Source organism: Carassius gibelio, chromosome A4 (assembly GCF_023724105.1).
Source record: "Carassius gibelio isolate Cgi1373 ecotype wild population from Czech Republic chromosome A4, carGib1.2-hapl.c, whole genome shotgun sequence".
NCBI lineage: Eukaryota > Metazoa > Chordata > Actinopteri > Cypriniformes > Cyprinidae > Carassius > Carassius gibelio.
This window is the reverse complement of record NC_068374.1, coordinates 31,978,248-32,000,988: the sequence shown is the minus strand read 5'-3', so window position 1 is coordinate 32,000,988 and position 22,741 is coordinate 31,978,248.

Below are 22,741 nucleotides of genomic sequence, written 5' to 3'. Positions count from 1 at the left end.
AGTACATCAAACTTCAAAAGAGCAGCGAAATCCTGTTTTCCGTGATATGCCCCCTTTAATAATCAGCGAGTATCTTCACAATATGCTGCATTTATTTATAGACTTGCATTCTTAAGTAGATCGCTCAGAATCAGAATAATTGGAGCTCTTGGTCAAGCAGTAAGGAAATGTACAGCACTCTGTTATTAGATCTGACAGCGGAGAGGCTTGATTAGATAGTTGCAGCGTAATATAATCAAGAATCAAATCACATAGATTTTCAGTTTTGGTGCTGTATGATCTCGCTCTCTCTGTACTTGTTTCTGCGACATGTTCTCACTCGAAAGCATGTAATTATGGCTTGCTCCAGCTGATAAACAGCTCCTGAGCTGCACTCCACCTTGTACAACAACACATGCAACATACTCCAGATCATACGTGTAATCATGTTGTTGAGTCTGATGGACGCAAGTGCAATTACAAGATAGGCGGTCAGGTGGGCAAAATTAGACCTGTGAAGCAGTAATGACTACTTAAAGCTGTTTCTGACTAGGGCTGTTTACTCAGGAAAAAAACAAAATCATCCGATTAGAGCATTCAGGGCTAATAAATGTATCCAGACTCTCTCTCTCTCTCTTTCCCAGGCTCTCTTCTGTTCCTGTATACTGGATTAAGTGAGGATGCACGGTGCTATTTTAGACTCTCTTTCCCAGTAGAGCTGTGAATAACTGGTGTGATTAAACAAGGTGATAAGCTTCCGTTTTTCTTCTTGAATGTCATTGCAGGTTTGCTTTATCGACCTCGCTCTAATTGGCAAACCATTTCCTTGTCGGGTTCAAAAATAATGAATTGATCTGGGCCTCTTTTCTTTGTAAGTCATGTTCCGCCTGCCAGGATGTGTCTGTATATTTGCTTATTTTGCTATTTAATGAGCACATCAGATTGTGTGGCGTGTTCTGTAGGCGTATATGTGTGTGTTTGTGTGCATATGGCGCTGGATGTAATCTTTAATTTATTGAAGTTTTCATTGATGATGAAGACTTGCATTTGAGTTCTCCTCCCAAAGCGCAAAGCTTTTTTTTTTTTTTTTTTTTTTTTGGTTCTTTGTTGTCTTGAGAGAAGAAAACACTAGCTTCATTATTTTTCTTTGCTTTCATTTCCTTTGGTTTAGGCACAGAAAGGCAAGTGTATTTATATAACAAATGTTATAGACAATGTCAAAAAGTGCATTTATATGAGCAAAAAATAAATTTTTTAAAGAAATTATTTGATTAAAAAAATTTGAGGGGAAAAAAATTTAACATAAAAGATTTAAAAATCTTTATCGAGTTATAAAAATAAATTGTTTTTTATTTACCTATCCATTCAGTCAATCATTGTTATTATCGGATCTGATAGGAATCATTTGTTCATGAATCAGATTACACAGATCGCGCTGCTTGTTATGCCCATTATCAAACTTGTCAATTAAATTTGAGAACTTATATTTTCCTTATTCCTGACATAAGCACAGCATCATTCTTACAATTCGCCAATAGTTTAAAAACTTTAAAAACCGAACTCCATCAGACAGAAAGAAATCTGTAGTATGAAAGCTCTCTCAGCTAGACAGAGAGATTGTGACAGAGTGAAACAAAAAAAAGAGATAGTTTCCAGGACAGGGATCTACTGCACGGCCAGGCACTCAGCCACATCTGACTTTGATTAATTACAACCTTTCCATCCCCCTCATCCTAGTACCTGACAGGGAAAATCTAGCCCTGTACAAGCACGGCAGACTAGGAAGCTCCACCACTTCACTTTCTCACACCGCACTTGTTTTCTCCCTCAGGATGTGCTTTTCAGAACACACTCGCTGAGAGATACAGGGCTGTGCTCTTTTGTCCATGAGGATGTTGAGCTCTGCCCAAAACAGATCATGCTGCATTAATCAGAGCTGGAAAGTACACAGTTGCCTGGCGGCCCTTCCATCGGATTAGCCGTGCAAGGCTTTAAGCGTTTACATCGCAGTCCTTTTATCAGCCATAAGCGTCTAATTTATGAAGCGCTCCGGCCTTTGCCAGTGAAACCACTAAAAGTGAGAAAAGACAGACCAGGATCCGCATCGTTTTATTTAATGCAGATCATTTTGCGGCATTAACTCCCAAAGAGCTTTTTGCAGCCACTGTGTAAGCGAAAGCAGCGCTAATGCAAGAACTTAAAAGTCTGTAATAGGGCTGGAATTAGCCCGAATTAGAGTTTCCGAATGAAGTATCTGGACTTTTCGTCCATTAAACCCATAGTCTACCGCTTTGTCCTTGGGTTCCCATTCAGAGTGGACGATGCGCAGGGTTTTAGAGGCGCTTGGGTGAAATTAGCCAGACGTGAAAGCATATCGTTAATCAGAGGCGGCCACGTCACTTTGATTTCCTGTCGTAAGGTCGGAGACATTTGTTTAAGGAAAACGGTCAAGTGTTAGCGAAGGACATGTCTAAATTCACCTGGAGTGATGACTTCCTAATAAAATAATGCAGAACAAGAGAGAAAGGGTTTAGGGACGTTCTTGGAGGGTGTTAATTAATAACACGGCCCGTAGCGGAAAGGTTAAGATTTAGTCTGATCCAAATATCAGGTGGATAAAAGCCACCATCTAGATTGTTGTTAATAAGACCTCAAACTACAGCAGAACTAAGTGCCAGCCACCTTCCTTTGAAAGACTTGTTCAAATATACAGTAAAATTGACCTTCAGCTAAGCTGCGGGCGCATTATTGTAATAGCTCAGCGAACGAATGGCCATGCGGCGCTTGCATGCTGTGAATTTGTCCCCGTACCTTAAGATCGCCTGGGCTCCTGGGTGGGAAGAAATGAAAAAGCGACACAGAAACGGGGCTTGCCGTTCCATACTCTGGGTGTTTAACCAAGCACAATTTGCAGCTTCAATGAGACAAAGCTTGTGATCAATGCATAATAGCTCCTTATTAACCTCAATTACCACAATTAAGCCCGACTGCCACTGGGCTGCTTTGATGACTTAATTAATCTGATTCAGTGAAGAGGCCACAGTGTCCCATAGTTCCAAGCCTTGACCGACCATGTGGCCCCTGTTAAAAGCACATCTGGTGGAACAAAACATCTTCTCGTTGGCATACAAATGCCTCCACTCTGTGAATGAAAGGCAACCCCCTCTGCTCTGTGATGTTCGTAATGAATGGTACAAGCCCCTTGGCATAGAGCCTTATTGGGTGGCTTGGATAGCTGCCCAGTTTGTTCGCAGCTAATTGCTTAATTGATGCATTGTTTTTAGCGGCGATATGAATTGCTCTCATTTCGACAACAAAAGGCATTACACGCCATTAGCGACTCACGGCTCTCTATGTATGCTTGTTTTAAAAATGTAAGGCACCTTTTAAGATTTTGCGCATCATTGTGATTAGTAAACCTCTCTTGGAAGACGTCACGCTCTGTGGATAATACGCCTGCAGCAGGGTTGTTCAAAACTGATAATTGAAGAAATGGCTTCTTTTCAATTCCTGAGTTAGAATGTGAAGCTACAATACAGTAGCAGTTAAATTGGATTGAATCATACTTTTTCAAAACTTTCAAAGAAGTCAAGCCAAAATTCAAAGTTTGTCCTGACTATTTTGCTTTTCTACTTCAAACTTAGTTGCATTAATTTCTTTGAATTCGAATTGGCATTCTGGACTTGTTTACTATAACAAATCAAATTTTAGAGTTTTTGAAAATTCTGAATGGCACACAACAATGGCCAGCAACTACTTCTGCCAACAGCTCTTTCTGTGGTTATTTTGCTAGCCGAAGATACAGTACATTTACTCCCCCCACGCAAACACAAAAACACTGTTAGTATTTACAGTTCCCTCTTCGCAGTTAAAGCAAATGAAATGGCATTTAACTCAGTGTTGGTGCTGTTTAATTAGCAGGATAAGGGTTAATAAGTTCCTCCTCCGGCGCTGGAGTGTCTCCTCAGGAGAGTTGACACTTCCATCATGCATTCCCTTTCCACCCCCTCCTCCGTCTCTACATATTCCCACTGAAGTCTGGGATAAAGAGCTGTTTTTCCCTCTCTCTCTGCTGCATGTTTGTCCCCAGATCCTCAGAGAGCATTCTGGAAAGCTGGCAGCCTCTGTGGAGCGTCTTCTGCTGCCAGGGGAGCTCGTGGGACTCGCAGGGATGAAGAGAGCGCTGGCCACATGGAGACACTGTGTAACTTATTCATCAGTTCCCAGTGCTCTGAGGGAGGAAACAAGGCCTGTGTGCAGTAAACACACTGCCTCACAACACAAAGACTGTAATAACAAGAGCTCAGCCCGGCATCCGAACTGACAGAGATAGGTGCCAGGCAGGTTGTGTGTATGTTTTGGAAGCGATGACTGTGCGCATTCTCCCTTGATCATCTGTTGGTGCTCCAGACTGTTTGGGTAGGAAATGTTGATGCATGTTGCATATACAACACGAAAGTCATCTCTCTTGTGCCCAAGCAAATACTGGTTTTGAACATTTTAATACAAACTGATTGGGGCCAAATGTGCCAAGAATGTGCATAAGGGGCTCTGTCTTGGCGAGATTTGGGATTTCATGGGGTATAAAAATAGATAGTTGCCGCCTATTATCTCAACAAGGTAGAGCCATACGTGCTTTTCCCCTGTGGTGCGAGACACCGGCATTTACATCAGCCTTGCAAGTCAGATAGGAAATTACCTGTTTTGTGATTTGCTTGTCTGCCGCGATTACAGCATTATCATAATGTTACGGTGGGAGAAGCATACCTACAAGGGCGTCTGGCCTTCTCTATACCCCCTTCTATCTCCAAGCGGAGGGGCGGAGGCCCCCTCCGGAGAGGAACCGAGGCCCCACACAGATGCGAGTCATGCCAGGCAGGTGGAGGATGCGGTCGGAGGCGTCCCCTCGGGGAGCTGGTGGGTGCAGATGCTTGACAAAGCCCCCGTGTAGGCATTCTGATTCAATCAGTGCTTTCTGCAGCAGCAGCACACAGCGGCTCATCCTACTGTTACCTCAGCAGCTGCTGCGGAGATAGTCCTTCATAAGACTAGAGCTGCGCAAAAGGAAGATTACATTAGACCTTTTTATGATACATTCGTTTTTTCTTGTCAACACATTGTCAATGAAGTTCTTATAAGTCATTTTCTCATTTATGTCATAATAAAAGCACATTTGTTCTTTGTCATTTGGAACAAATGGACACCACAAGGTCTACAAACATGCATTTTCTTTATTTTTCAGTTAAACTTATTTTAACTTGAGCACTGCTTATTAGAATGCAGTGCCATGCATGTGATGCTGCAAAAGACTCGAAATGGCAAGCGCAATGGTCAAACTCTCGCCCGTCTAGTATTTTACATGGAAGGACAATGGAAAAGTAGAGTTGTGGAATGGAAAAATACCTTCAGTCTGATAGACCCCTATCTCTGGTTTCTATAAGGCAAAGTGTGTTATTTGTTATGAAAACAGTACTTAAAACCTTTAGAAACGTACCAAAGTTGCTTTCTCCCCTAATAGATTATTTATCATTAATCTACAATATTGAAGTGATTTACCTTGGTAAAATCATAGTGATTTTTTTTTGTGTGAAGAGTTTAGAGTGTGTTTGTTTGATTACTTAAAAATGTGTTTATTTACTATTAATTTAATTATAGTAGCTGTGGTGTCTATGGTATTGTGCCAGATACTGTGGTAAATTTGTGTTCAGGAGGGTTAATTGCTATTGAACTTAGATTTGCAAGAGAAAAATCATGTTAAAGTCATTGATCTGTGAGCTGATTATCATCTGATTTCATCGTTTCATCCGGTCGGAGCAACAAGCATTGCATTTGCGTGTGTTTAGCAAGCCGTCACAATCAATTAGCTAACAAGATGTTACAGGTTACATTTAGATGTGGATTTAGCATTTGGAGCATCAGAGGGAAAATCTTATGAATCGTGAAATATTCATGATGTTTGTTTAAATGCTTGGCTCACAGCGTTAAACTGTTTATAAATTCTAATACGCTGCTTTGGAGTCCTCGCACTTGGGTTTTCTAGCGTTTAGCAGTGAAAGGCGGGGAGTCTATGAAACGCACTGTAAGCAAAGGCCTGCCAAGCCTGTTATGTTACACCTCTGAAGTGCAAATGAAAAAATTTCTCCCCAGCTAACACTAGATTATGTTTTTATGAAACGCCAGCATCAGAAGGCGCTTGTTTATTTCACATAAGATTAGCATAGCGCTAAGAGTGAGTATGACAACATATGCACTTAGTGGATTTAGCTTTAGTTTTTCTCATATATCTCTAGTTTTTTTCTCAAGAGGGCCCTTTTATTTATTGGTCAATGAGATCTAAAGCTTCATAGAACATTATTAAGAGTGTTAAAGTACAGGCAATTTTAAAACCGCTTAAGTTAGCCTGAATGTTTATATAGCAAGCTCGTGTTGACCACAAGCTGAACATGGTTTTGCACCCAAGAGGCCCAAAAATGTGCATGGGGGTATTTTTCTGAGCTAGTTTTGGGGTTGTTTTATTTCATCAAGTGTTCATCTGTCTTTTTCTGTCCTAAAGCTTCAGTGTGGTGTATTTCTTGTTGAAATAGCCTGAATCAGACTTTGATTAAAGGACGGGGAGCTCATCGTCTTGCTGCCTGGGTGGCTGAAGCTGCAGCCTGAGGAAATTTGAGTTGGATCTAACTGATGTGACTAGATTAAGATCATAATTAGTGCCGTGCGATGGTGGTGATGCTGGCTCGATCTGACGTGGGAAGGGAAGAGGATTAAAACATTTCCAGAATGCCAGTCAGTACGTGTGTGTGTGTGTGTGTGTGTGTGTGTTTGAGGGCACTGTCAGCTGACAGGGTGGGCAGTCCGTGTGTCAGTAAGACAAGAGTGTGACTGCTTAACATTTCACATCATGTCAGAATGAATACCCGGCATCATTTGTAATGGGCGGGGTAGATTTAGGAACCTGCGTCTGACAAAGGCCCTGGCTGATTAGTGCAAAGGGGCTCAATTATATTAGTAAGACTTCATTTAGAAATAAAATGAAGTTTTGTTGGCCCAAACTGTCACCCGAGTGGAATACATCATCCAGACGATTGTGCATTGCTAGGGATTGCTTCCTCATCAATGTTGTGCAGAATGAGAGTGAGAGAGAAAAAACATTGTTTTCACTCATGAGTGCATTATTAAGGAATTTGTGACGGTGGGATGCGGGTGGTGTGGTAATATCCTATGACAAAAAATAATATGATGGGGGGTGATATTAGCGGGGGCCTTTTTAGGACAGGCTGTTTTTTTTTTCCTGTGCTGTGTTTTAGGAGAAAATAACTCCCCTCCGTGACATTTTTAACTGGAGCCCTCGGGGCGCAAGGGGAATCGGACAGGGTAATTGCGCTAGGGTTTCTCCTTACTAAATTAACCTCTGCTTGGAAATTTATTGGCCTGCTGTTTTTGAAAATTATTTAAACTTGCGCTTTTTTTAATGATTCAAAGCATTTGGTGTCAGACCTTTTTGTTTTCCAATAGAGGGTTGATTATACCAGAGAGGATGTTTGGAAGAGGAGACGGTCTGGATAATTCATTGTGGACAGGATTTGGCCTGGCAATGTTTTTAACTGCTCACCTGTGGAAATATACATAGACTGGGGTAGCCATGAAGTCTGGGTTAAGTCAATATGCGTTCTCGGGTCATTGGATGCACAACCACTACTCTGCATTAAGGTGATTCACACTTACGGGATGTCTTCTAAAAAGAGCATGTCTTTTACATCGCTCTCTGGCATCATTGTAAAGACATTACATCATGCTCCAATACCTGCAAAAAATGAAAAATTGCTGAATTTGTGACATCATGTGAGATATGGTAATTGCATTAGGTGTTGCTAATTCCCATTTCCCCTAAAGGAATTTGACTTGACATTCAGATGGCAAGATTTAGATTTGTGTGTATATAATTACTTTGTAAAAGTTTGGTTTGATTCACATGCAATACTTATACCTGTGAGGGTTAAAATATTATATATTATAATTTAGTGCAGAATAATGTTATGGATCAACTGTCACCAAAGCCATAATTTTGCAGACATTGTTTGATCTGATTTGATTTTATCCACATATTTTCAGTGTCTTACCATAGTGTGTTTTTCAGTGCTGGACATGTTACGCATTGCTGGAGTTGCCATTGTTTCATTATAGTCTCTGCTCAGGATGCCCTGCTGTTGATGCTCCACCACTGGCCACATACGGTCTGAGCAATTGCTTTTTATGGCACATTAAAAACGATCATGTGAAAATCCAGTGTAACACTTAAAAAGGATATTAAGACATCCTGAGCTATTAGTTCCCCTGAACCCGAGCTCACTTAACTTCCCCGACAACCCTTTAAATATTGGTTAGATAAATGATACAATCTCTCAACCTCTTCCGTTCTCCCCTCCTCGAGCATATTAAACCAGAAGGGGTGGACTAATGATGAGGTGTCCGTTTTGATGGTTCCGTTGCTGAAATATGTTGGCTGGCCATTGAAGCGAGACGCTTTGAATAAACATCAATCTCAGGCTCTCTCGAAGTCGAAGACAATTGTCCAAACCGTGCAGCGGAGACGGCCGACAGGAAACTGACAAGAAGCCGGGGAAACGGTCAGCCGATCATGATTTACATGCTCTCTGGCATTTTGGCCGGCTGACGGAGAAAACTATCACTCAGCTCTATTTGACTTTTTCCGTTTGACAGGCCCTGAAGTCATCCTTGTGTGTCTATATGTAAAGCGCTCTTTTTTTTCTTCTTCTTCTTTCCACTTGCGTTCTTCCTTCTCCTGTTACTCCAGTCGTTTTCTTTCAGGGCTGACCATCTGGACGTAGCGATGCCAATTTGGTGCGTTGGCCGTGACAAGGAGAGAGATGTAGCATGTTGTCTTGTTCCACCCGACAAGCCACGGGGGTTGTTGTCTGTGCCCCAGATACCCACCAACAACCCCTAAACCCAGCCACATTGATGAGCAAAATCTCCCCTATACCCCACGTTTGACGCCAATTTGTCAATATGCTTGCAAGCTCATAATGAAGAGCTGATATTAAAACAGAAGCGTGTAGTACCACACTGACCTTTCAACGGGAGAATAACGGCTCCTCATAATCAGCTCTGTTGAGTAAGCAACCTAGAAGGCAAGGTTATAGTCTGGGAAAAATAAAAGGCTGTGCTGAATGCGATTTCACAAGTCAATAAACTTCCCGTGTGCATGTGTGGCCACAGCGGTTATGCTGATGTGCAGGTTTTTAAAGAGTCAGGACAGCGGGATCCCTCCAGACATTTGTAACGCATCAGATAGGAAAGCATCAATCTCTTCCTCCAAAGTGCCCCGAATTTAACTCGGCCAGAGGCAAAGCGGGAAAGGAGCGCAGTTAAATGTTCTTTATTTATCTCCCTCGGAATTCTCTCGGTAGGCTGGAGGGGTGAAATTGATATGGATGCGTTCCAGGGTTTTTATTTCATATCATGCTGTGACTTTGCGGTGTCTTGTTTTGCATCCACTTATATATTTATTATCTGTTTTCCCTGCCATTTTCATTTGCAGCATTGTTACCGGTTTTGTGTCACTGTAAAAATGAATTTGCATGCATTGCCTTGAACACAAACCTAATAAACGGAATGATATCACGGAAATGTGGTGCAATGACACTGTAAATGATATGTTAATATGGGAATATAGTGCAGGGTCTAGTAGAAGAGCAAAAATCCTTGTCTGACACTCTGTGTGTGTGTGTGAGAAAGAAAGTCAGAGTTTTCTGTTGAAGCTTAACCAGCTTTTCCAAACAGTGGCACTTAGGCTTTTTTTCATGGTCTCGCTGTGACTGCATCGGCAAGGGCATCTTCTTCTGCTTTTTTGCCTTCTTCCACGCACCACGTCAGCAGAGAAACACATCAGCAAAGAAACATCATCTTCCGCCTATTAACAATTTTAGGTGCTGGCCCATCACTCTCGTCAAACCTTGTGTTTTGAAATTGAACGCTGCATGAGACTGCATGAGTTAAAGAAAAATAGCGGTTTTAGCTTCTTTTACTCACACCTGGGACGAGCTGACTAGTTGTGACTTGTTTCTTGATGGTGTGTCTTACTTTTATTGGTTGAAGCAATGTTCTGGATGCAGGGAAAGTTAAACTCTATGGACAGCATTGAATAGTCAAGATTTGTGCAAGAATTTGGATGTCTTTGAGGAAGTACTTTAATAAAAGCTGGTTTTAAATGGTTGCTTACACAATTTAATGTTTTTTATTTTATTTTATTTTTAAACCAGAGGGGTGACTTGTTTACTGTGATGATCAATATTATGCTATACATGCTGTCGGAAGTGCTTAACTTGAACTTATTGAACCCATGATATTCCTTTAAGGACATTTAGGAAAATTTACTCACCAGTGAACAGCTTGACAGTGATTTTTGCATCACTCTTCTTTTCTCTCTTACTGTGCGTGTTTCTTTGTGCACACACTGAGGACACAGACAAGGGATTATCAATCTTCATTTTGTAATTCAGGAAGGCCCGCTTGTCAGGTATCCAGCGGTGACTGAAACAACTCATTCTAGCGTGCTGGGGTAGAAACCCAAGGGAATGACAGCCTCCTGTATCTCTCCTCCACCTTACCACTGTCAGCTCGATGCGCCGCGCGTGGTATTAACCCCTCTGTTCCTCGCACAGGTGCGCAGGCACCCACGCATCTAAGCTCATTAAGACAGAGGGCAGACTGGTGCTTCCTCAACAAACGGGAAAACAAGAAGAGCCAGCGGTGGCAGTTCCAGAAACATTTAGCTGTTGTTTTTTTTGGCTCTCTCTTGCTTGTTGAACAATTTTTATAAGTAGCATTTTAGGGAATTTGGGTCTTGATATTATCAAAGCCCTTTTCCGCCATGTAAGAAAAATGTCAACATTTTAAATGAAGACAAAATTGAGATAGAAAGTAATAAATATAACAGAAGTGAAAAAAGTCACTAAATTATGAGAAATAAAGTCAATTAAGACAAAACTTTAAATTATAACAACGAATTATAAGTATGACAAAATCAAAATGATAAAGAAAAATGTAATATGACACTGACATAAGTCATAATGATGACTTGGAGTCAAAATTATTAGTCAAAAAGTCATAAGCATTACAAAGTCTACATGATCGAAAAGTTATTACAACAGAAGTCGAAATATGTTGTCATAATTACAATGTTGAAAATGTGAAATTATGAGATAAGTCATAATTATTAATTTTAATAATTTTGTGAATAAAGACATTTTCATAATTAGGATTTTGCCATATCTCAGTTTTCAACTTTTTCTTTTAGAATTGTCACATACACTGACAATTTTTTGACAAGTAAAACAACATCAGGAAACTTGGGAAAAGTTGAACTGACCCACAGCAGCACCACAGCTTATGGTGTTTTGAATTGACTGCTATTATATTTCATATTTTCCAGAGTATAAACGCACATTCATGTCCTCTATTGAACTTAGTTACATCGTCTTTTAAATATAATTTGAAAGAACACATTTAATTTCCGCCTTTTTAGTTTTTATACTCTATTTAGGGGGATGTGGGTGATCAGAAGCAGATTTAAACTAGTTTACATCATCAAAAGTTCACTTACTGTGGATTTCACCATCCAGGTGGAGAGCAAACTTAATTACCCAGCCAGCGAGGGTGTAGCCGAGGCCCGCTCTTAATAAATCTATCATTAATATATTTCGAAGTGCATAAATCGGCAAATTTGAAAATCACTTTGATCGCATCTCGCACTTACTCTCTCCATTTGCAGTTTTCTGGGCTTCTTTTCCCCCTCTTTTCCTCTTCTCTCAAACCATTAAAGATTGAAATGTACTTTTTGAGAAGCGGGCACACGAAGGAGCGGGTTTGGTTCATTTCTGAGGAGTTGGTTTGTGATGACCTTTTTGCCTGTGAATAATTCACTCTCTTAAGGAGCTCAGTGGGCCTCCTCTTTGAGCTTTGATTGGGGAAAATGTGCTGATTTGCAAGCAATAGCCCCAGGCACCCACCCTAGAGCAGCCTTTGGGCTGGGGGGGCCTCAGTCCTGACCCTCAACTCCAATCCCCTTCCCGATCAACTGGTCGGCAACCCTAAAGTCCTGCCCGAGAACGCTAACTACAGTCCTTTAAGGATTAGCATAGAGTTGGGAAACTCTTGAGTGTGGTTGCTTTCAAAAACCCCCTCAGGAACGTGGCCTGATCTTGGAGCTGATCCTCAGAGAGACGTCCACTGATGGCTCTCCAGCGCTGGCCAAAAACTTCCATCACCTCAGGCTGCAATTTGTCGCTTGACCTGCCAGGGGCCTTGAGAAAATCCTCACCGGAGGAGAAGAGCGAGGTTCTGCTCCTGCTGGCTCTAAACCGTGGAGCCAGTGTCATCCTCCTCCATTCTTATCCTGGTATTTATGCATGTGGAAAACTTGACCGCCACAAGTGTTTGAAGAAACCTCGCAGTGCACACTATGATTGTGTGTTTAGGTGCTGTGTTTGTGTTTCAATTTTAGACTGAGGGATCGCTAAAGGATACAGGCTCTCGTTCATGCTCCATGCCTCTTTTCTTCTGTTCAGGGTTATTGTTGTAATCTAAAGCCTAAAGCTTAGTTTAGACAAAGTTTGTTTTTTAAAACACTTTTGTAAGATTTCTATTACCTAAAACTTTTCCTCACTTATAAAAAAATCACTGTGCATCTTAGCTGTACAACAAATTGAACTAATATAATGTTTCCTGTGGTTGGGATTCCTGTAAAAAAAGGTTTTGCTTATGTCAGGTGTAAGCTCTTGCAATGTTCTTTTAGTTAAGGATTCTTAGCTGTTACTATTTGCTAGTAATATAGTGGTTTAGTAACTTAATATATATGTTTTAGGGTATTTTTTTCTAGCCATATAAACCTATGCTTTGTCGTTCTTTCAAGTCAAACACTTCGATGTAATCAGTGAATACAGCAATTTTAAATAATTGAGAATGCATTTCCTCTGACCAGATTTAAATAAAAAAAAAAACATATTATAGGAACTGTTTATCACTAACATTTTAAATTTCAAAGGCATTTTTTTGTCATTTTGGTGACATTTTCCCCCAGTTTCCCCCAGTTCAGGTGAATTTGAAAATGCAAAGCAATAATAACTGTTTTCTTCTGCTTGAAATCCATTTATGGAGTGGCTTCTGATTGTTGTTGCATTTGCTGCGGCATCATAGCATGACAAAACAGGAAAACTTGCTGAAGATATTAAGATATTATTTTTTTTCTTTCCACAGATCTCCGTCTGACTCACAAAACTCCATCCTAAATTACCATCCATCCAAACCACCTTAAGTAACTAGATGTCCAGCCAACAGCTTCTGTAGAGAACATCTCGATTCTGATGCTAGATTCAGCAGTTTTTCAAGTTTCATGCACACGTTAATTTGCAGATCAGATGTCTTGTTTTAAGGTAAGAGCAAGAATAAATACACAAACATCTTGGTCAAAGAGTCAGGCCTGTTCAAATCTCACCGCTCTAATCTAAATACCACCTGTCCATCTTTCTCGTGACCATCAGCACTTGTCAATTTTTTTGTTGGATATGGCTCTTCCGCTCTGCTTTGTTTGCCCGGAGTCTTTGCATCCTCAGAAAGATGTGAACAAGAGGATAAAAGACATTTTTATAATCAACATTTTGTCCTTAAGCAGTCTTTTTCTTCTCAAACGAGTTTTCATTATTTATAAGTGCTCCAGAGGTATAACTGGGCTGGGATTTCACGCAAAGGTCTGATAGGAGTTAGATGGAGCTTACAGAATTGATTTGAGAAGCATGGAAATTATTATCTGCTCCGCGCATTGCACACCGTTAACACATTTCGCCTTGTATCCCATGAAAAAAGTTGAAATCTCAGCGTGTGGACGTATGCGTTCAGCCGTGCCTTTGTGTGGAAGTGTCCACTCGAACATCACGTGACTTCAAAGATGAAATGAAGTGCTCAGAAACTAGAATAGAGATGAATTTTGTACTTACAAAATATCAAAGAAATCGGCTAATTTGACTCCTGCATGCATCTGTCCAGGTTTCATTCCCTCTCATCCAGCATCCTACACGAAGCTTTTTAACTATAGAAAAGAGGATAAATTCAGCCATAGTTTTTAAAGGAAACTCCATCTAAATGCATACACAGGCATACACACATTGCTCTTTTTCAATATGATAAATATTTCAGTACTAAGAAAAGCAAACTGATTCCAGAGCAAAGAACTGAAGGTCAGTGAATCTAGTGTTATAGAATCTTCTCTCTCTCTCTCTCCTTTTCCTTTTCTCATATCCCTCTATCAGTCCGATATGTCGGCTGTGTTTTCTTTCAATAATATTAATGGTGAATAAACAATGACAAGAATGACTTAGACATATGTGTCAGGAAAAGAGGTTGTCATCACATGGCAGTGGGATGTTAATTCTCTTCTCTTAATGACATTTGTCCTCTTCACTGTCTAGTTGCTTCAAAACCAGGGACTGAAGTGGCAAAAATAAAGGGAGAGGGGCTTTTTTTTTTTTTGAGGCCACCAGGGCAGGGCAAAGGGAAAAGACTGACAATCGTCAGGTGATTAAGAGGACTTGGAGGCTAGGTAGACGTACAAAATGAATAACCGTGGACCCAAAACCACGCCATAAGGCTCAATGGTTTGTGATTTGCAAGTTGATAAGACAAGAAGATTAATAATGCTGCATGATAATGGTTGCTGGCGACTCAGCTGGGGAGATGGTAATGATGTGATCCTGCTGTAGGAGCAGTTCGGCACGCCACAGCGGTGAAGAGAAGGCAAAAAAATAAAACGGCAGGGAAAAAAAAAAAGCACTCATCCCAATTGGCCCTCAGGATATAGAGAGTTTGAAAAATGAGAATACAGTTATCGTTTTAATTAGATATAGAAAAAAAATTATATATATATATTTTTGCTGAAATGAGGACTTCAAAGAATGCATTGTGCAGTGTTCAGCCCACTGTAATTCCTGAGTGACAGTTTTGTTAATTTGTGAGGTGTTGCCCCCCCACACCCCACCCCACCCCACCCTATGTTTGAATCAAACTTTTCCTTCAGGCGATTTGAAGAGGGCATTATAAATGAAAATCAGGCAGGCGTGTGTGTGTGTGTGTTATTGCTTCTGGGGAGAGCGGGAGTACTGAAACCTCGGCTGTGGACACAGTCAATTTGATGAGTATCGTAAAACTTATAGCAAGTTTTTTTCTTGTTTAATAAGCAGTGATAGATATGGATGGATTTAGTGATTCTTTATGAATTCAAATGTATTTCTATCTTTGTTTTGATTATAACTGATAGTGTTATAATCAAAATAATTTGATTTGGGGAAGTCATGGCCTAGTGGTTAGAGAGTTTGACTCCTAACCCTAGGGTTGTGGGTTCAAATCTCAGGCCGGCAATAACATGACTTAGGTGCCCTTGAGCAAGGCATTGAACCCCCAACTGCTCCCCGGGCGCCGCAGCATAAATGGCTGCCCACTGCTCTGGGTGTGTGTTCACAGTGTGTGTGTTCACTGCTCTGTGTGTATGCACTTTGGATGGGTTAAATTCTGAGTATGGGTCACCATACTTGGCTGAATGTCATGTCACTTTTCACTCACTTTAGTGATTCTTTAATCCACAGAGATGCATGTAAACAACAACAATACAATTATTATTAAAAATATATAAATACTAAGTCTATATTAATGTTGTTTCTTTGATTATAATTAATAACGGCGTTACTGTAATCCATAGAGGCCTGCCTAAACAGACTATATAAATATTTACTATACATAGTTTTTTTTGTTTACTGATCATTTTGTTTTAACCCATTGGGACCCAAACATTGGCAATGACAGCAATCTTTCTTCCTATATTTTTTTTACGGAAATCAGCAACAATAATATTGAAATACTAAGGCTATATAAATATTAACTATGTATAGTTTTTACATTTTATTTTAGTAATTATAATAATGTTAGTATAATTTTATATTTAATACTTTTAAGAAATCTTAAGTTATTTATATATTTGTTCGTTTGTGTTTCTTCAGTACCATTATTAGGAAGCTAAGCAACTGGTTATTAAATTATATTTATATATATTTTACTACTGATCCTCAAAATTCATATCTGATTTCTGATTTCTAGATTCCTGCAGTGCTGTTTCTTTGACCTGTAATCTTTAGTTTGTTCAGCTTGGCATGATCATGAACCTGGATCAGTTGTTTTGTTGTGTCACATGACAGCGGTGGTGTCAGGTGACTCCAATGTGGTGATAAACCACTTAGTGTCTTCGAGCAAACAAATTAAATGTGGAAAAACAAGTCGTAATAAATTTGTTCGCAGGATCCCAGAGTGCCGACATGTGATATGGCATGTGTTGAAACTCCATGTTCATAGGTGTGAAACGAGGGTGAGGGTGTATTTGTTTGTGTGTGTGTGTGTGTGTGTGTTTGGAACAAGAAGCATGCTAGAGACTCACACTGAGCATCAGATATCATCTTAGATACTCTGCTACCTCTCCCATTGACAAAAAAAAGTATGCTGCTTTTGCCAACAGTGCCTGGTTAATTTAAAACAATTCAAACAAATGAAATCTCATTTTGGCTTTCTTTTTTCAGGCCATGGCTGACACACAATCCCTCCGTTTATATTTTAATTTGAGGCACTCTAGTTAATTATTGCAGCTGGGTTGTAATGACGAACTCCGCATTTGCATAGGTCACAATTAAATGAATGAATTTTCTGGAAATATCCTACCATTGAAGTGTCAACTTTGCTAGAGGTCACAGTAGCTTCGAATGCTCCCCCTATGCCCCGTAATGAGTTCATAACTGCTATTAAACTCTAATTAAAAGGCCAGCACTGGGTGAGTGAAACAGTTAATAGAGCAATATCTCAGATGTTTCTCTTAATGCATAGCCAAAGCAGAGATTGCCTATTCAAATTAAACCTAGCAGGGTTATTGTCTGCGAGGCCGGACGCATTCTGACACTTTAATTACGACGGGGGAGGAAGTTGCATTTTTCACCACGACAGTTTGCCTTGGTGTGACTTCGTATCGTCGGCGTTGCAGGAAGTTGATACCTTATGTAAGTTATTATACATGTCAAGTGGCCGTTTAAGAGCGCTAACCCAAAATGGAGCTCTCTCTCTCTCAATGTGTATCTGTGTATCGGGCCACTGTGTTAACATACATTGTCGGTCACGCTTGCTGTGGTGGATATTTGTCCTGCTGTGGGATTGACATCTATTTGAGTGTGCAGGGCTGTCAGTTTGACACAGAGTGAATGAGGCATATTAGACGCACGCACGCTCCTCCGCTTTACGGCCTTTAAGTGGCACGCCGATGCACTGATAGCGACCAGTAAGCAACGATAAGTGCCGAGAAAAGTGACAATGTCAATAGTCATAATCTCGCCCGCCAGGAAATGATGAAACACACGTGGCGTATCTGCTAAACATGCCCCTCAATATCCAGTAATAAAATGAAGGGGAACATTTCTTTGAAGAAGAAGCTTAAAAAAAAAAGAAAAGAAACAATCAATAAGCCATCGGATGATAAATATGAAATTGCCGTGTAGAGTGAATATATTTGCTCCCGCGAGGACCGCCGTCAAGTCAGAATGAAGAGGGCTAAGAAGCCTATTTGTATGTAAATGTGGGATTGATTATATTTATTTGTAGTGGTGGAGATGCGCTAGAGGGACGGATCATCTCGCGGCTCTGTCTGCAGGGTCTGTGTGCTAAAACACGACGGATACAGTGAGAACCGATCAATTAGCCTTTCGCTGTCAGAGCTGTGGCCTAGTGGTTAGCACAGATGACAGACATGTAGAGCTGTGGCGCTCACCTGGGAGATGCAGGTTTGAATCTGGCATGCATTCCTGTCTTCTCTGTAGTGTGCATATAATAAAAGTTTTTTTTTTTTAATTACATGAAAATAGCACTTCAATTTGTCCAACATTTAGCCATTCATGGTATACTTGTTTTGACTGGAAAGTTGAATTTGGCTCATTTGGCTAATTCATATTTTATAATTATTATGCTTTTATGACATTTTATTAATTGATACTTGTAATATTTGATAATTTGTCCCATTGTAGGACCCTTTAAAAAAAATTGTGAAAGCAACACACACACACACACACACACACACACAAATACACACACATAGAAAAGTTGGTGTAGAAACACTTTTCACTCAGAAATTAAGTATATTTCACAATTAATTGCAAAGAAATGGCAAGTTACACACTGAATTAAACATAGAAAAACTGAATAGAATTTTATTGTAAAACAAACTATGTAATACATAACATGTAATATGCCCATGAACTATTTAAGTGCATGTTATGTGCCCACAGAAAATCCTGAGAGGATGATGAAGATAATGATTAATAATATACATTTTTATGTTTTTGATAATAATTATCATATTATATAATTATCACAAATTGTAATTATTATTTATTAAATACCTTTATTTAAATTAAATTAAAAGTTTAGTTTTTAGAATTTTGTGTTATTTTGGTTATAAACCAAATCATTTTAACTCTCCTCACTCAGATATATGAATAATGAAATGTTTCTCTTTCAGCAGTCACGTGATCCATCTGGGTCTGGTTTGGCTCCTGGCATTAACCTCACTCCAGCGCGCCGGTAGTTTTCACCTCTCAGAGCCGGTAGCCCTGGGTAAGCTCACTATTCCAGCTCTCCAGAACATTCTAATTACCAGTCCACCCTCATTATGTTCGCCATGTCATTGTGTGCGGACGAACCAATAAAAAAACGGAGGGAGGGAGGAGAGACAGAGAAAGACTGCGAGCGGTTTGGACCAATTTTATAATTTCTTAATCACTTTTTTGGTAACCTTTGCATGTGTCTGGGTTAATATCATAAATTGAATATTGCTTTGGTTTTCTCCTAAATAGGCTATCATGCCATTGCCGTGGCGCTTAGCGAAATCTATTATTGTCATTTGCATAGTCCTTTTTAGTGCAAAGATCTTACAAAGGCTAGAAGAACAAAGAGCTCATGAGGGAGAAAATAGGACAGGAATGATCCGGCTCACGCCTCAAACGTGACGTCAGCCCCCTAATGAAATCCTTTGACTGAGACCATAGCAAATGGTGAAATTCATATCTGACACTTAATGGTTTGCATAGAAATTAGAAAGCTCCTGTGCTTGATGTGCCAGATTAATTTACACCACTTTTGAATGTCGGCAGCAGAAATTAATTCACCGGGTGGGGATTTTATTTTTAATAATTGCAATAATAATAATAATAAGTGATTTAAAAAAGGATTATATAAATTCCTAATTGCCCGTCCCCCTAAAAAAAAAAAGAAAAAGAGAAAGCACACTGCATGTGTGCCTTTTGGGAGAGCTGGCCACTTGATTTCCTATGAAAATTAATCGGCTATCAAACAATCTTCGTCTGCCGAGGATGATTATAAAGCCAGGAGAGAGAGAGAGAGAGATGAAGGGAGAGAGGAATGCCCTTTGTGTAGGTGAAATGTGTCGGAGACTGTCATCGTAATATACCTCAGTGAAATGAAGGTTAATTCTGATGTACAGCCTGCATGGCAGTCATTATCAGCGAATCATGAAAATAAATTAAGCCACTGAAATGGATACGTCCTCCTCGCGCACACAGCAGGGATCCTGTGAGCGATAGACGGATGAACTTTACAGATTATTATTGGGAAATACTGCCCAATTCAATTAATGCACCTAAAAGACACCTTTATAGAGGGCAGCCGTAATTTAAATGACAGCGCGTGTAATTTTGCTTGTTATAAGTCAAATTTGCAGAGTTTCATGTTCCACATATTTCATTTTTCCCACGTTTTCCTCCAGCTCTTTTGGTTCTTCGCCTCCATTAGGACACACTCCTGGAAAAGTGTGATCTCTTTTCCCGTGCCTTCATGATTCTGTCTTAACGGAGACATCTACAGCATTTACAAAATAAAATCCTCAGAATTTATGCCTCGGTCCGCTCCGTAATCCCTTACGGCAGACTCCGCACATCCTCTCTCTACCCGGCCCCGTTACAAATGAACTCGTACGTCGGCTGTATTCAGATCGCCTGCCTTCTCGCCTCTCATCTAGGGCCTGCTGATAGGGCTAAACGGTTGACCTCTGACCTCACGACAACGGGAGGTAGAGAACAGGAAGCTTCGGTGTTAATCTAGGCAGGCATCTGACAAGCACAGAGAAAGCCTGGGAGTCCATATCAGCCTGACCCCGGCGCACAGCACCTTTATCTGTTAATCTACAGCTCTCTTTAACAGCTTGCTGAATTAACACCCAGGCTCCCGATTAACACACATCAGCCCCTCTGCGTCGAGCACAATAGAAACGCTACCTTGTCTTGCTGCTTGTGTATGTAAGACATCATACCGCCTGCCCACTCTCCCCTAGAGCCACTCTCTTCCTGGGCACTCAGGAAGTTAAGGAAAGTTGCGTTAATGTCCTTAGAATATGATGATGGCAGAATGTTCAAACGGGTTAGTGTCACAAACTGCTGTGTGTGTTAATCGGTGTCTTTAGGTTCATGAGTGCTACAGTATATATAAGATATATAAAGATATTTTTTATAATTTGTTAAATGGGCTTAAATGTAGAATATTGTCAATGAAATACGAATAAAACAAAGTGGTTAATACAAATAAAATTAAAGTTTCAAGTGGTTTTGTTTCAGAATTTTAGGTTAATTTGTGACCCAAAACAGTGCTAAAATTGTCTACCATAAAAAGTATTCAAAATTGTACATTAAAATGTATTAATATTACAGTATATCAGACCTAAGTATGTTATAGTAGCCTGATGTTGTATGATATACACACACACACACACACAAACACACTGTACAGTTTGTATGTATTATATAATGTCAATATATATAAAATTGACACATATATATATATATACGTATCAATTATATGTGTGTGTGTGAGAGAGAGAGATACATTTTGTGATATTTTATTTTAAAAATAAAACATGAAAACGATTTTCATTTCTTTAATGTTTTTGCTTTTTTAATATAGATTTAACCCGGTTTTAGGGTTGCAAACCAGCAGTTGACAACCGCTGATATTTAGGATATTTATAATCTATTATAAATTAATTGTAATTATTTCTATGAATAAAATGACATTATTTTTGTTTTATTAAACATGCAAAAATGTGGAAGGATGTGGATGATCACTTATTGCAGCAGATAGTAAAATCAATAGGTATATGGTGTGTGTGTGTGTGTGTGTGTGTGCGTGTGTGAGATCTTTAGCACAGCAGACTGTGTTCGGCAGAAACACGGCGAGAATAAAATGTGAGGGAGTGGGGCCACCTTTTGACGACAAGAACGCACAGACACTTGAGTTTCTCCCACACACACACACACACACACACACACACACACACCCACACCCACACACACATCCTGTCTCTTTCTCACACACACACACACACACACACCCAGGCAGGGCCCTTAGACAAAGCAGGGACGGCTAATTCCAATGAGAGCCAAATCAATCAGCTTTTTTTAATCACAGCAATACTTTTATAGTCTGGCAGTAATGATGAAATCCTACATAAGGTGATCCCCTAAGATACACTCTCTCTCACACACACACACCCCGCCAATTTCAGTACTCCAGACACTTACTTTGATGATTTTCATTTTTCAATTACATTATCTAGTCAGCCAATCAATCGTGGGGCTTATCAATAATTAATGCTTCAATGACTATTAAAACTCCTAAATAAAACCGCAACATGGCCTCTGACAACATTTAATGATTTTAGCTCTGTGACATATTGCTAGAGCAAAATAATCTCCATATTTATTTTTAAATTGATAATTTCAGTGATTCATTACATGTGGAACGAGACAAACTGCATATCTCTATTTAAATGATGAATATAATAGACGGCAGATGATTATTAGCCCTCGCCGCGCACACGCAACACACAAACAGTCCAGTTATCCCATCTAGGCTGAACAGATTGAGTTTATGGTAATAGAAAATGTTTTTTTGGCCACAGGCTCAGCTCCACTCAGAGGGGTGTTAATGCGTGCGGTTATGGGTCGGTGTTTCGGTCTGATACTCTCGCCTGTTGCTGCCGCGTGTGGATTCGTCCGTGATCCTGCTCAACAGCCAGAAACAACTGTTTATAAACAGCTTTGAAGCCCACAGGCCTTGAACTAACCCAACGTTACAGCAAATGCACTTTTGATCCGACTAATCGGAGGGCTGAACTCTCTCTCTCGCTGTACATGAGTGTGTGTGATGTCTGCTTTTTGGTTTGTCAGTAAGGCATTCATTGGTAGGGAGGATTATACTATAGTTTTGTGTGTGTGTGTGTTTGTGTGTGTGTGTGTGTGTGTGTGTGTGTGTGTTTGATGAACTGATCACAATGAGACCAGGGATGTGTATCGAGAAAGTCAGGTTTGATTTCATGTTGACTTTTAAAGTGAAAAACTCCAGGAATCATATATAAAAGTCTGACAGTTGCAGATGTTGAATGTGGTGTGTCGTCTGGAGGGAGGGAGGGAGAAAAAAAAAGTGTGAGGCAGGAACATCTGTCAGCACTCAGGCCGGTGTGATGAGGAGTAGTGCTGGTATGCAGCTGCCCAGCGCAGAAATCAGCAGGGCCGGTGAACTTGGCACAGCTTTGTTGTTTATTTGGCTTGACCCAGCGTTCGCCGCGAGGCTATGGCAGCTGCTCGCTGAAAGAAGCTTT